The sequence below is a fragment of the Chiloscyllium punctatum genome, chromosome 7 (genome assembly GCF_047496795.1).
Source record: "Chiloscyllium punctatum isolate Juve2018m chromosome 7, sChiPun1.3, whole genome shotgun sequence".
Lineage (NCBI taxonomy): Eukaryota > Metazoa > Chordata > Chondrichthyes > Orectolobiformes > Hemiscylliidae > Chiloscyllium > Chiloscyllium punctatum.
The window spans coordinates 93,032,475-93,048,377 of record NC_092745.1 but is presented as its reverse complement, the minus strand read 5'-3'; positions in this window follow the sequence as shown (position 1 = coordinate 93,048,377).

Here is a 15,903-nt window from a genome sequence, read left to right as displayed (position 1 = left end):
ATTAAGTGTATACGTCCTGCTAAAATTTGCTTTCCCAAAATGCAGCACTTCACATTTATCTGAATTAAACTCCATCTGCCACTTCTCAGCCCATTGGCCCATCTGGTCCAGATCCTGTTTTAATCTGAGGTAACCCTTGTCGCTATCCACTACACCTCCAAATTTGGTGTCATCTGCAAACTTACTAACTGTACCTCTTATGATCACATCCAAATCATTTATGTAAATGACAAAATGTAGAGGGCCCAGCACCGATCCTTGTGGCACTCCACTGGTCACACGCCTCCATTCTGAAAAATAACCCTCCACCACCACTCTCTGTCTTCTACCTTTAAGCCAGTTCTGCATCCAAATGGCTAGTTCTCCTTGTATTCCATTAAATCTAACCTTGCTAATCAGTCTCCCATGGGGAACCTTGTCGAACGCCTTACTGAAGTCCATATAGATCACACCTACTGCTCTGCCCTCATCAACCTTCTTTGTTACTTCTTCAAAAATCTCAATCAAGTTTGCGAGACATGATTTCCCATGCACAAAGCCATGTTGACTATCCCGAATCAGTCCTTGCCTTTCCAAATACATGTACATCCTGTCCCTCAGGATTCCCTCCAACAACTTGCCCATCACCAAGGTCAGGTTCACCAATCTATAGTTCCCTGGCTTGTCTTTACCACCCTTCTTAAACAGTGGCACCACGTTTGCCAACCTCCAGTCTTCGAGCACCTCACCTGTGACTATCGATGATACAAATATCTCAGCAAAAGGCCCAGCAATCACTTCTCTAGCTTCCCACAGAGTTCTCGGGTACACCTGATCAGATCTTGGGGCTTTATCCACTTTTAACCATTTCAAGACATCCAGCACTTCCTCCTCAGTAATTTGGACATTTTGCAAGATGTCACCATCTATTTCCCTACAGTCTATATCTTCCATATCCTTTTCCACAGTAAATACTGATGCAAAATATTCATTTAGTATCTCCCCCATTTTTTGTGGTTCCACACAAAGGCCGCCTTGCTGATCTTTGAGGGGCCCTATTCTCTCCCTAGTTACCCTTTTGTCCTTAACATATTTGTAAAAACCCTTTGGATTTTCCTTAATTCTATTTGCCAAAGCTATCTCATGTCCCTGTTTTGCCTTCCTGATTTCTCTCTTAAATATACTCCTACTTCCTTTATACTCTTCTAAGGATTCACTCGATCTATCCTGTCTATACCTGACATATGCTTCCTTCTTTTTCTTAACCAAACCCTCAATTTCTTTAGTCATTCAGCATTCCCTATACCTACCAGCCTTCCCTTTCTCCCTGACAGGAATATACTTTCTCTGGATTCTTGTTATCTCATTTCTGAAGGCTTCCCATTTTCCAGCTGTTCCTTTACCTGTGAACATCTGCCTTCAATCAGCTTTCGAAAGTTCTTGCCTAATACCGTCAAAATTGGCCTTTCTCCAATTTAGAACTTCAACTTTTAGATCTGGTCTATCCTTTTCCATCACTATTTTAAAGCAAATAGAATTATGGTCGCTGGCCCCAAAGTGCTCCCCCACTGACACCTCAGTCACCTGCCCAGCCTTATTTCCCAAGTGTAGGTCAAGTTTTGCACCTTCTCTAGTAGGTACATCCACATACTGAATCAGAAAATTGTCTTGTACACACAAGAAATTCCTCTCCATCTATACCTTTAACACTATGGCAGTCCCAGTCAATGTTTGGAAAGTTAAAATCCCCTACCACAACTACCCTATTATTCTTAAAGATGGCTGAGATCTCCTTCCAAGTTTGTTTCTCAATTTCCCTCTAACTATTGCATTAAGGAGTACAGCTAAACTACGTTGATAAGGCAAGCCTTTTTTTCTCCAGACATTTTTTGTGTTGTAAAATTTGTTGAATAACATAACAAAATAATTTCACTATGCTCAGAAATTTGGGTAAAACTATCTGCCGTTTTGATTATGAAAGTCAGATTCTCTTTGCTCTGCAAATAATACTTTATGATGAGCAATTACTGTCTTCAAAGACTTTTTTAAAAAATGTCAATGTTTTCACTGATATTATAAACTCTAAGGATGCAGATGAGTTGAACTAATCACTCAGGCATATTCTATTCTCTACAATTCTTACAAGTAATTTCTCCTCCTGTGCAGTTCCACAGTTCATTTTGCATTCCAAAACCTTTGAAGGACAGGCTTTGCAGTCCTATTTTGTATGTAGTTCACGTACACATTTCAGCACATGAATTTATCAGGTTTCTCTTTTCCAGCTATCATATTACTCAACTGAACAGTTGACAACCGATAACGGGCCAACTGAAGTTGTCACCTTCAAAGAATGCTAACTGGGATTATACTGAGCACAAAGTTGGATATGGTGTTCACAATATCTTTAGCCTTCAATTGTTATTTCACTGAAGTGGCTTCCAAGTATTGTTGGATTGCACTGATCAGTCACATTCATACTCAGCAGAAAAGCATTCAACCCACCAAGAGCAGCTAGTTTATCTGAAGAAAACCCTGTTAATGTCAGTTAAATGTGTATGTATTGTGCAGCATAAGATCAAATAAAACAGGAACAACAGGAGGCTGTTCAGCCCCTTTAACCTGCCCACCCTTCCATAGGATTGGTGCAGATTCAACATTCCTCAAGTCCACTTTCCAACATTTTCTCTGTAATTCGATTCCCATATTGTGAAGAATCTGTCTAAGCTTTAAACAGACAAAAGGGCTCTGCCCCCACAGCTCCCTTTGGCAAAGAGTTATAATGATTCACAATTCTCTGAGAATTCTCCTCATCTCAATCTTAACTTGGTGCCCCTTTATTGTGAGACTATGCCCTCTGTTACTAGACTCACTGGTGAGGGGAAAGATCCTTTCAGCATTTACCCTGTTGGGACGGTACTATGGATAAAAAGTACATAAAGCTCAAGACAATTAAAATTCTTGACATTTCTGGGAACAATCATCACTTGTTGCATTCTCCATAAAAGCAATTTTGTGCAGATTCCTTTTGCTTTGATCTGCACAAACTATTTAAATCAGAAAATTAGGCACTCTATGGAAGTGAGTTTTACCAGAGTATGAAGCTTTCATGACAGCAATTTTTCACACCTGTGCTATAAACATTCACTACATCTGGTAGACTGCTGTTTGCATATGAATTATAGAAATGGCAGCTGTTCTTTGCAAATAGCATTATAACTTCCTTATTAGGGCTCTTATGGTGCAATTGTAGCATTCCTCATCTCTGGGCTAGAACAGCCCAGATGAGATGCCCAATATTCAGTCTTCATCCCCTTGATGATGAGGACTGAGAACAGTCATGTAGAAGTACTGAAACATCTATGTCTTGACAATTAAGTAAGAAACATTGTCCATTGTTGTGTTACTCTCTAATTAACCCTATCAACACCTTAGAACTTCTACCTTTTATTCATAAGGCAATCTCTCGTGTCTCCCACATTAGCACAGTCTCCAAACCAAGACCATGGCTCGGAATGACATGACCTCCTCTACCTCTGAGATAAAGTGTACAGATGCTTCAGAGGATTATTTTGCAAAGCTGTCTCCTGCATCCCCCAGCTCAGATACTGGGATTATGGTATCAATATTGGCCAGAATAGAGTGAGGACCTGCTGGTGAGCACATCACTGCCACCTCTTTGCAGCTGATCCAGGAAGACATGCACCAAATCTCGGCACTCAGAGGATTGCTAGAGACCAGGTGCAAGACCCACAGGACTGGCAATTCCTGACCTCATTGACATGCACAAGAAGACAAAGGAGCAGCAGGCAGGTTTGCTGGGCTGCCTGGGCAAACATGACATGACTGCAGCTATATCACTGGGGCTGTCCTGGTAGACAAGTGTCTAGCTGCTTCTATGGACAGGTTGGTAGCTGCTAATGGAAAGCCAGTTCCAGCACTCACAGTGTTTATTGGCTACCCACAGAGACTTGCACTCCATTACTCTACCCATAGCTGTTCAGCAAGGAAACAAGGGAAAATTCACTCCAGGTGCCAGTTCCTTACAAAGAGAAATACAGTGCCAAGAGGAACCCATTCGAAGGAGGAATCACACTCCGGCTCCCAAGATTATCTGTGCTGCCTTCACTTTTGAATGGGCAACAGCAGTCACATTAGTTAAGAAAGAAACAATGGATAGATGACTATTTGGAGATCAGGAGGACTTACTTCTGGAGTTATCCTGTTGAACCACCAAGCAACAGAATGTGTTTGCTCTTGTGCTCATGGCCTTAAGTGAGTCTTCCTAACAGTACAGTCATTACCAGCTTAGAGTCACAACATGTGCAAGTGGCCTTGAAATAAATCTGCAAAAGTTTCCAGAATATATATTGATGTCTGTCAGCTGAAGGTGGTATACATTTATCCACTGTAATAAGGTACAAGGGAATTGATGATGATGCCAATTTAAACAGAACCCTTCCTCTAGATAGTTGACATCTGTACTTTTAATGGGTGTGGACCCCAGAGGTATAGGTGGTAGGTATTCTGGCACAAGGGCTTGAACAAATGGGCAATCCCACTTCTATAGATCACCAAACCTAAGGCTGAATTTTATAGGTAGCAGCCAATTAGATGGCGCCCCTTGATGTGCCATACAATTAGGAACAGCAGTGTTCTGCCAACCTCCAATGAAAGGGTTGACACCAGGCCCCAGTGGTGGGGGGGAAGGGATAAGTGAGGGTCACAAAAGGCAAGCAACATGGCAACACTGCTACCACTGAGTGACCTTTAGTGGGGGTCACATCATGCATGCCCCAGAACAATGTATCCTCCCACTCCTTGGAGCACACCAGGGATTACTCTCTGGTCTCCTCAAGCAGTTTCCTAATAAAATGTGTCAAAGCTGTTCCTTTAACAAAGTTATGATATCCTTGTTTTCGTTTTCCAGAGAGATTATAAGCAACACAGGTTCCAAAATGTCTGAGTTTGGATGGATGTTAGGGCCAATTTGTTTACAGTTCACAGATACTGCCTCAGGCAGAAGGCTTTCAAGTTTAAAAAAACACACTTGTATAAGGAAAGGGGAGTGGCCAGTTCTCACAGCTCAGCTGTTCTCTGATCTGGTTTGAATGCGGCTATGCGTGTGCGTGTGTGTGTGTGTGCGTGCGCGCGCATGCCCACATGAAAAAAGGCTGCTAGACCCTACCTCTCTTTGACTTCTTTCCTGTAAGAACTTGTTTGATTTTACCTTTTGTGCAAGACGTGTTTATGGGGATTGTTGTAAGTATTTTGGAATAGCATCATTAAGTTGGGATAATCTGTTGGGTTTTCAGATAGGATAAGTTATTCAGAATTCTGTTTTCTTTTCTTTGTGTTTCATTCAGTAATCTTGTAAATAACTAATGCTTTGTTAAAATGAAGTAGTTTGACCATCTGATTCTCTCCTGGAATATCCACTGCACACTTGCTTAAATCAAAGAGCAAAGTTAGGGTCTGGGCTACATTCTTGAAATGTTTAGAAGGGTCTAGCCTGGTCCATAACATGTGGTAGAAGCAAGAAGCCTTTGTGTGGCCATTTCACTGGGCCCTGGGCAGGCTGGCTATTGGTTTACAACCCTGCCATGGCAAAAACAGCATACTGCTACATGGAGATTATGTCCATCACACAACAAAAAGCCTTTTTGCTGATATTTCTTCCTCTAATTCCATCTTCAAAGGGTCCTAAACTCCCAACAATTGAGTCATTAGCATAAAATGAGTCCAATCAGTCTACCTTCTCCATACTCGTTCTCTGTGAAACAGTCCAGTCAGTTCCATTCCTATACTCACTTGCACTAATTGTACAGAGAGAGCTAGGTGTCCAAAGGCAAGGATTGGTAAAGGTTAGAATGTAGGTATAGCAAATAATTAGGAAGAAGAATAGATTGATGTTATTTATTGCAAGGGAAGCAGGGAGGTTATTCTTTAATTGAAAGCAATTCAGAGAATGTCTGCTCAACTAATCTCTGGAATAAGTCATTGTTTTAAGAGGATAGTTGAGACAAACTAAACATGTATCTGTTGACGCTTTGAAGAGTAAGAAGTAACTTGATAAAAACTATAAGACCTTGAAGGGTCCTATGGAAGAATCTCATACTAGGAGTCACTCTTTCAAAATGATGAGTTGCCCATTTTAGTTAGAAATCCAAGGGATCTTTTCCTCACAGATGTTTGTGTGTCACTGGAACTCTATTCCTCAAAAGGTGTTGAAAGTATAGTTATTGAATATTTTCAGGGCAGAGGGAAATAGATTCTTGGTAAGTAATGGGTTGAAGTGACATTGAGGGTAGCTAGAAATGTGGAGTAATCAGGTCAGCCATGATCTTATTGAATAGCAGAGCAGGCTTGAGGGGCTATGAGGCCTACTCCTGCTCCTAATTCATTTATTCGTATGTTTGTTTCCTTAATAGAAAGATCAAACTCAATAGAGCCAAATAAAGTTGACCTATTATTTGCCCTGGACCACTTAATGTTGCCAAATTTGATTATGAGTGCCTACACACACAGGGGAGCCTAAATACAGAACATTGCAATTAAAAGTTAACATTGCCCATGATTACAGGTTAATAAACAATATTATTGTTGAAGTTATTTTCCTCAAAGATGTCCACAAGGGGGAGTTCTATGCCCTTTCTTATGGTGTGTTTGAGGTGGAGAGGGTATTCAACCATACAGGAGGGTACCCCATCACCTTCCTATCTCCACACAAATTAATTCTAGGGTGTGAACACCCATGGTAAGTTTTCCTTGCCTGCCACCAATTAAGTAGCTAAGGAATGCTAAGTAAATGATTAATGATCACTGGAGGGGCTCAACCCACCATTGCTGGGATCAACACAGTGTCAATGGGACTGTCATCATGTGGCATAAATGACAAGTCAAGTTCCATGGGTTGTGCTATGGTCTTCTAGTGGTCTCTGAGGGATGGAGTCCCACATGCATAGTCATTTAGTGTTCAACTGAGAGATGCAGCATCCAGAACTGGTGGTGGTGGTGGTGGTGGTGGGATGGGGGACGGAGGGTTGGAGGAATTGATAGCCACTTCCCCCTGCTTGCAGACTCCTCTCCTGTCACGTGCCTCCATTTCTGAAACTGCTCTAGCCCCGATGTACCTTTGGCCTGGGTCACTGTGCATTTCAGCAGCAACTACCACCTCTCCTGGGAAACTACTCAGCATAAGACTCCCATCCTCTGATTGGCCAGCAGCCTGCAAGAGATGGGCTTTCTGCCCGAGGATCCTTGGTTTTTGGGAAGGCCTACTGGTGATCAGTTAATAGCAATGGGTCCTCCTAGGGAAGGCAATGCTGGTTGCCTGGCAGCTCTATAGCCATGGCATCATAGAATTATAAAGTCAAACAGAATGGAAACAGACTCTTCAGTGTGCCCCATCCATGCTGACCAAGTTCCCAAATTGGATTAATCCCACTTCCCCGTATTTGACCCATATTCCTCTAAACTGATCATATTCATGTACACATCAAAATGTCTGTTAAATGTTGTAAGTGTACCTGCATTTACCACTTCCTCTGACAGTTCATTCCACATATGAACTCTCTCAGGTCCCTTTTAAATCTCTCTCCTCTCACCTTAAAAATACACCTCCCGAAGTCTTGAAATCCCACACCCCAAGGAAAAGACCTTTAATATTCACTTTATCTGTGCCCCTCATGATTTTATAAACTTCTACAAGATCACCCCTCAACCTCCTATGTTTCAGTGAAAAAAGTTCCAGCCTATCCAGCCACTCCTCATGACTCAAAACCTCCATTCCCAGCAACATCATAATAAATCTTTTCTGAACCCTCTACAATTTAATAAGGTCCTTCCTATAGCAGGGCGACCAGAACTGTACACAGTACTCTAAAAGTAGCCTCCCAAATGCCCTGTACAACTTCAACATGATGTTCCAATTCCCATTCTCAATGGTCTCAGCAATGAAGGCAAGTGTACTAAATGCCTTCTTTATCATCCTGTCGACCTGCGACACAACTTTCAAAGAACTATGTGCCTGAACTCGTCAGTCTCTTTGTTCAAAAACATTACATAGAACATAGAACAATACAGTGCAGATCAGGCCCTTCAGTCCTCGATGGTGAGCCGACCTGTGAACTAATCTAAGCCCTTCCCCCTGCACTGTCCTATCATCAACCGTGTGCTTATCCAAGGATTGTTTAAATCTCCCTAATGTAGCTGAGTTAACTACATCGGCAGGCAGGGTATTCCACTCCCTTGCCACTCTCTGAGTAAAGAACCTGCCTCTGACATCTGTCTTAAATCTATAATCCCTCAGTTTGTAACTATGCTCCCTTGTACAAGCTGGCATCATCATGCTATGAAAAAGACTTTCACTGTCTACCCTATCTAATCCTCTGGTCATCTTGAATGTCTCTATCAAATTCCCTCTGAACTTTCTTCTTTCCAATCAGAACAGATATAAGTCTCTCAGCCTTTCCTCATCAGACATTCCTTCCAAACCAGGCAACATCCTGGTAAATATCCTCTGCACCTTTTCCAATGCTTCCACATCTTTCTTGTAATGGGGCGACCAGAATTGTACACAATATTCCAAGTGAGGCCGCACCAGTGTTTTGTATAGTTGCAGCATGGCTCTGAAACTCAAGAGGGCATACAGTGTGTTAGCTTTTATTGGTAGAGGGATTGAGTTTTGGAGCCATGAGATCATGCTGCAGCTGTACAGAATTCTAGTGCAGCTGCACTTGGAGTATTGCATACAGTTCTGGTCACCGCATTATCGGAAGAATATGGAAGCTTTGGAGAGGGTTCGGAGGAGATTCACTAGGATGTTGCCTGGTATGAAGGGAAGGTCTTACGAGGAAAGGCTGAGGGACTTCAGGCTGTTTGCATTAGAGAGAGAAGAAGGTTGAGGGGTAACGTAATTGAGATATATCAGATAATCAGAGGGTTAGATAGGGTGGACAGAGAGGGTCTTTTTCCTCGGATAGTGATGGCTAGCACGAGGAGACAGTTTTAAATTGAGAGGTGATAAATATAGAACAGATGTCAGAGATAGATTCTTTATTCAGAGAGTAGGGAGACATGGAATGCACTGCCTGCATCAGTAGTAGACTCGCCAACTTTAAGGGCATTTAAATGGTCATTGGATAGACATATGAATGAAAATGGAATAGTATAGGTTAGATGGGCTTCAGATATGTTCCACATGTCACACATCATTGAGGGTCGAAGAGCCTGTACTGCACTGTAATGTTCTATGTTCTATGTTCTAACTATATAAGTCCTGCCCTTGTTCATTTTACCAAAATGCAATACCTCCCACTTATCCAAATTGAACTCTATTTGTGACTTTTCAGCCCATCAGCCTAATTGATCAAGATCCCTTTGTAATCTTAGATAGCCTCCTTCACTGATTCTCATCCAAATTGTCTACATAGAAGGCAAACAACAGTGGATACAGCACCAAACCCTGCAGAACACTACTGGTCACAGGCCTCCAGTCCGAAAAACAACCTTCAACACACCATTTAATTTTGTATCCAATTGGCAAGCTCACCCATGCAGCATTCCATAAAACCCCCACAAGACCCCATCACATAGTAGAACGGTTCCATTTTTCAAGAACTGATACAAAAATTCACTTTCAAGTTAGATGCAAGAGCAAGAAATGAATGAACCTAATGATCAGAACTAAAACATGCACTCCCAAAACATGTCTGCCATGAGCAAATGGAAAAAAAATTAAAATTCTTCAGCCTTGAGTTAATTTGTGGTTGTGTGCTAGACTGCCTTTGTTCTGTGCGATCAAAAGAATTACTGAATAAAATCCATAGGTTTCTCCAGAGGAGATATTTTGGAGGGCAAGCGAACCACATCACTTTCAGATATCTGTTTGATCTCAACTATAGACAAGTTTCAAACAGTGGCTGTGAAGTTAGATCCTCTCAACTAGCAAGCAAAACATACCGTGGCATGTTCATGAATGTAAAATAGGTGGTTTAAAAATGTAAGTAAATACCAAAACTCAATTGTTTGTGTTTCTCCTGTGAAATGCACAGGACAGCATAAAACTGATTAAATTACATCAAAATCACAAAAGATAGTATCAATTGCAAAATATTACCAATGTAATATTTTCCTTATTATGTTGTCATAAATTGAGTTGAGGTCTTCTACACTAAAGCTGCAAATAATTATTTTGCAAAAAAATGCCATGTTGACCCTAACAACTTGCTCATGCAACAGCTGCAGAACATCACAGTGTAATAATAATGAGACTGTATGCAAGCTTGAAATCTAATTAGTAAGTTTCAACTGTCAGTATGAAACAAAAAGTACAGATACAAATAATAAATTAGAGAATCGTATTATCTATGGAGATTATGTATGGGTGTGATATTGAACAAATTTTCCAAAAATTGGCTCAGTGTGAATTTCAGCAAGTTTCGTGGAGGGTTTCATTCTGTGTGATCTAGTGAGTTGCCTAATGCAATTTTCCACAGCTCAACTCATTAAAGTATGTACCACACTTCCATGGTGCCACCCTCACACTCCACAACAGTGAAATGCTGGAAAGTGCTGAGGGGAGAGTAGAAATTGTAAAGGGCTTGTGGTTGGCCACTTTGAGTCTTGGACACAGCTATTAAAGACTTTATTCAAATGTATGCCAGAAATTCACTTGGTTTAAAAAAAGTCCATCGTCCCATCTCTCACCAAAAGACAGTCAACATATCAATTTATACTGTTAACTTTCACAATTCATTACAATGTTACAATTACAGTTCACTTGCCAATGACTATCTTAGCACTTACATCACATATTCTTGTCAATAAACAAGGCTATACTGCAGATGCCTCTTCAAATTCTCATTAACCCTGCGAAGTATTGCTCTTAATGTGGCTCTACATCCTTCTCCTTTCTCTCCATTATCACATCAAGGATATTACTCAACTTTGTGAATGTCATTAAGTTTAACGACTTCCATTCTTAGCTAAATTCCCATAAAATTAGCAATATATCTGAATATGTTTATAATATTGACCACATTTATCGTCATGCTTAGAGAAAATTCTCGTAGCTAAATTGAGTCTGTTCTATATTATTATTTTGTTTTATTCATTCATTGAATGTGGGTGTCAATGGTTGACCAGCATTTATTGCCTGACCTAGCTGCCCTTGAACTGAGTGCCCTTGCTAGACTATTTCAGAGGACTGTTGAGAGTCAACCACATTGCTGTGGGTCTGGAGTCAAATGTAGGCCAGACCAGGTAAAGATGGCAGACATTAATGAGCCAGATGGGTTGTTCCTACAATTGGCAATGCTTTTGTGATGATCAGTAAATTCGTAACTCCAGACTACTTTTATTGGATTCACATTCCACCATCTGCATGGAGGGATTTGAACCTGGATTCCCAGAACATTAGCTGAGTTTCTGGGTTGATCGTCTAGTGATAATATGACTAGACCATTGCATCGACATTACATGCACAGTTAAATATCAATGTTAACCAATTTTCAAAACTAATCTCTTAGTCCTCCAATCACATGATATATAATGGTGGTGCCAGAAAATTGTATAAAGATAAGTCAGTGGTAAGAAATCTTTTGGAATTTAAAATCCAGGACAGTATTAGCAGTCAGTTAATTAGTCAAACACAGATTAACTTTAGAAAGTGAGCATGTATTTGTTAAAGATAAATTAGGATTATCTAAACTGAGTGAGTCTTTTGATGATGAAACTAGATGGTTAATATGGTTGATTGGTGTGCATAGACTCCAAAAACATGCTTAATAAAGTATCACCTAATAGTCAAGTCAACAATGCTGAAGTCCATGGGATAATAGCAATATGTGTATAAATTTAACTGAGTGATCAGAAATAGGTGATAGTAGTGAATGGCCATTTTCGTGCTTCTTGGAGGTATAGAGCAGGGTTCCCTTCTGATCAGAACTAATACCACAGCTATTATTGATACATATTAATGGCCTAGATTTGGGTGTACAGAGTGCAATTTCAACATCTTCAGAAGACATAAAAATGACAAGTTTCAAGAACTGAGGGAAGGATGGTGACAAACCTCAGCAGGTTAAAGACAGGCTGGTGGAATAGGCAAGCACATTGCAAATGCAGAGACATGTGAAATGATTAATTATGGAAGGGGGAATAAGGAAAGGGCAGAATAAACTGAAGTATCCAGGTCTGAGGGAGTACAGAAACAAAGAACCTGGTTGGGGGTGGGGACGAGCGGAAGGTGGTAGATGTACTCAGACCTTCGGGGTGGAGAGGGAAAGTTAAGGAAGTGGATCAACAAAAGGCAGATGTATTCCCAGGCTTTAGAAGTGGAGGGCATTGAGTACAAAATCAAAGATTTGCTGAAACTAAATGGTTTTTCCTACAATAATGTCTGTGTCCCCACTGCTTAGGTTCAAATCGACTATCCTTCCCAGCCATGACACCCTGCAACTTTATCCCTGCATTGGATTTCCTTGTGGGGCGGCAACCATTGTCCAATGCCTACAGTGGCCTTGGAGGCATCTGTTTTGTGGAAGTTTGATCATGGAGCTAAAGGTGTGACTGAAATGAGCACTGATGAAGCCCCACACATATAGGTTATGTATGGGTTTCCCAGCAGAAGATGATTTTGGCTTTGCTCACTTTTTGCCTGCGTGCATTCATTCAATATACATTCTCTTGTTCAACAGGGGAGCTGGGATGGTGGCTTGATTCCAGCCATCGTTTGCGGGAGGGGAGATTATGTTGTGGCTGGAAGGTGATCAGGTTAGGTCAAGAGGGAGAGGGCTCAAGTCAGGCCAGATCAAGGTCAGCGGTCAGGTGGGAGGGGAAAGGGAGCGTTGAATCAGGTCTAGAGGGAGGCGATTAGATGAGGTATGGTACAGTGCAGCAGTGGGATGAGGTGTCAGTTCCTGCAGTGGTGAAATTTGAATAGTCCTATTTTATTTATTCATATCTTGAATATATGCTAATCATTAAGTGCAACCTACTCAGTGCAATAAACACACTCTTGTCCACAGCTTCCTTTTAATATAAACAACAGCAATTTCAAACCCTGCAAAGAAGTTCTATATCAATTATGAACAGAAATAAAACATCTTTGGAACAAATGTAAATGTTTAATTAGTATGATCATTCTGAAAGTAATGTGATCCCTTTAGTGTAATACATTTAAATTGTTAATAACACATTTTCTGTTCATCTCTTTATTACAGTCACCGTCTCAACAGTTAAGGTCTCCTTATATAGTATAACTTATAATGCACATGTTTTCTGTTAATTTTGATCAATTAATCTTTACAGAGTCTAATGAGCCTATTATGATTTTATTATATACTAATATAAATACTCTGTTGTTCTGCACTCGTACTGTGAAGAACAAAAACAGCAAGTTCTGCTTTGTTGTCATTAGAGATTTGTCCTAAAATACTGCAGTTATTTATGAGTCCTATAAAACTCAGTTGTAGCTAGCATGAAATACCAATAAGCAATTGTATAATTCAATGTAAAATTTAAAGAAGTCCTGCACTGATTAGTTAATCTCTATGTTTGTATTTTATGTGTTACTCTGAGTGCTTATGGTGCAGTAATTTGATTTGGAGCGTTGCATGGGACAATTGGCATGCTTGGGTGACATCCTAAATCCATGGAGAATGTGCAATACATTCTCAAATGCCCAGGAGCTTCAAAAGTAGCATGCAGCTGCAGTTGGAGGAAGTGTACAAGAGCCTCTGTTAGAATAAATGGTCTGTTTGTTCAGCTAGAGTGGATGTCTGCCATCTGTACAACACAGAGGATTAAGTGTGCTGAGAAAACACACTGAAGTTCTCTAATGCCATGTTTTTCTAAAAGTTAGTTTTACTCTCATAGACTTGTAGATGTTTACAGCACAGGGGAGGCCATTTGGCCCATCCTGTCTGTGCCTGTCTGACATTTTCTGGCCCGTGGCTCATAGCCCCATGGATATGCATACCAAGGACCCTCTAGTTTTTAGCAATTTCTGGGATCCTACCATTAATAGAATAATCTCTTGTTAGCCGACACATCACACCTTTGAATTCCATTTACCAATATTCTATGCATCTACAGTTTACGGCTCCTCCTTACTATTTATCAGCTTACCATGTTTTATGTCATCCTTGAACCCTTTAATCACACCCCTGACATTTAAGTTTATATCATAAATGTAAATCACAAACAGCACTAACTCTTGCAGAACCCCACTTGAAATGGACCCCCAGTCCTAGGAGCATTTCTCTATCATCACTTCCTGTTTCCTGTCTCTCAGCCAATTTTGGACCCAACGTGCCATATTGCCTTGGATCCCGTGGCCTCTTGTTTTCTTGACCAGTCTGTCATAACAGACCTTATCAGAAGCCTTGCTAAAATCCATCCAGATTACTACAAATATAATCAAGTTTGTTAAACACTATGTCCCCATAAAAAAATAATCCATACTGTCTCTCCCTGATTTATCTGTGTTTGTCCAAGACCAGGAGTCCTCTCCAAAGTCAAGAGCAGCAAATACATAGGAACACCACCATCTGGACATTCCCCTCCAATTCACTCACCATCCTGACTTGGAAATACAATGCCATACATTTCGTGTCACTGGGTCAAAGTCTTGGAACTCCCTCCGTATGGGCATTATGGGTCTACCTACAACATATGGACTACAGCACTGAAAGAAGGCTGTTCACCAGCACCTTCTCAAGTGCAACTAGGGATAGTCAGTAAATGCTGACCACTCAGCGATGCCCACAGACCATGACTGAATAAAAAAAACATATTCTGTCACCCAGAATTCTTCTTAATATCTTCCCAATGCTGAAATTAGACTGACTGCCTAGTCGATCCCTTGCCTCTGTTTTATAATGATGGGTCAATATTAGCAGTCCTCCAGTTCTCTGGCATCTCACCTGTAGCTAGATACAGTGTGAAAATTAGGACCAGGGCCATGGATATGTCCTCCCTTGCCTCCCTCGCCTCCCTCACCTCCCTCTTCAGCCTTGTACACATCTTATGGAGGCATGCAGAGCTATCCACTTTTAAAGTGGCTAAATCCACCAGTTCTCCACCCTGATGTCTATGCCTAGGTCATCCTTTTCCAATATGAAGACTGATGCAAAGCATTCATTGAGGACAGTGCCCTTGTCTTCTGTGTGCACACACAGATTACCTGTATGGTCCCTAATGGGCCTGCCTCTCCTTAGTTATTCTTTTGTTCTTTATATGTTCAAGAATACTTATTTGGGATTTCCTTTAATTCACCCATCAATCCACACACTTAGCTTTCAGAATTTCCTTTTTATGTTCCTTCCTGATTCTTTTATAGTCATCTATGGGCTCTGCCATATTGACTCCTCGTAATATACCAAAAGCTTCATTTTTTTCATTGATTCTATGTTTTATATCCCTTGACATCCAGGGTTGTCGATCATAGTCCAACCCTTTATTTTTACGGGAACATAATCACTCTGTATTCTCAACATTTCCTCTCAACATTGAATGCTTAGAGTCATAGAGATGTATAGCATGGAACTAGACCCTTCGGTCCAACCCGTCCATGCCGACCAGATATCCCAACCCAATCTAATCCCACCTGCCAGCACCTGGCCCATATCCCTCCAAACCCTTCCTATTCATATACCCATCCAAATGTATCTTAAATGTTGCAATTGTACCAGCCTCCAACACATCCTCTGGCAGCTCATTCCATACACGTACCACCCTCTGCGTGAAAAAGTTGCCGCTTAGATCTCTTTTATATCTTTCCTCTCTCACCCTCTAACCCACCCTTCTACACCCACATACAGGTCGTTTATAAAAATGACAAACAACAGTGGACCCAACACCAACTCTTGCAGTACTCAACTAGTAACTAGACTCCAGGATCAACATTTCCCATCAACCACC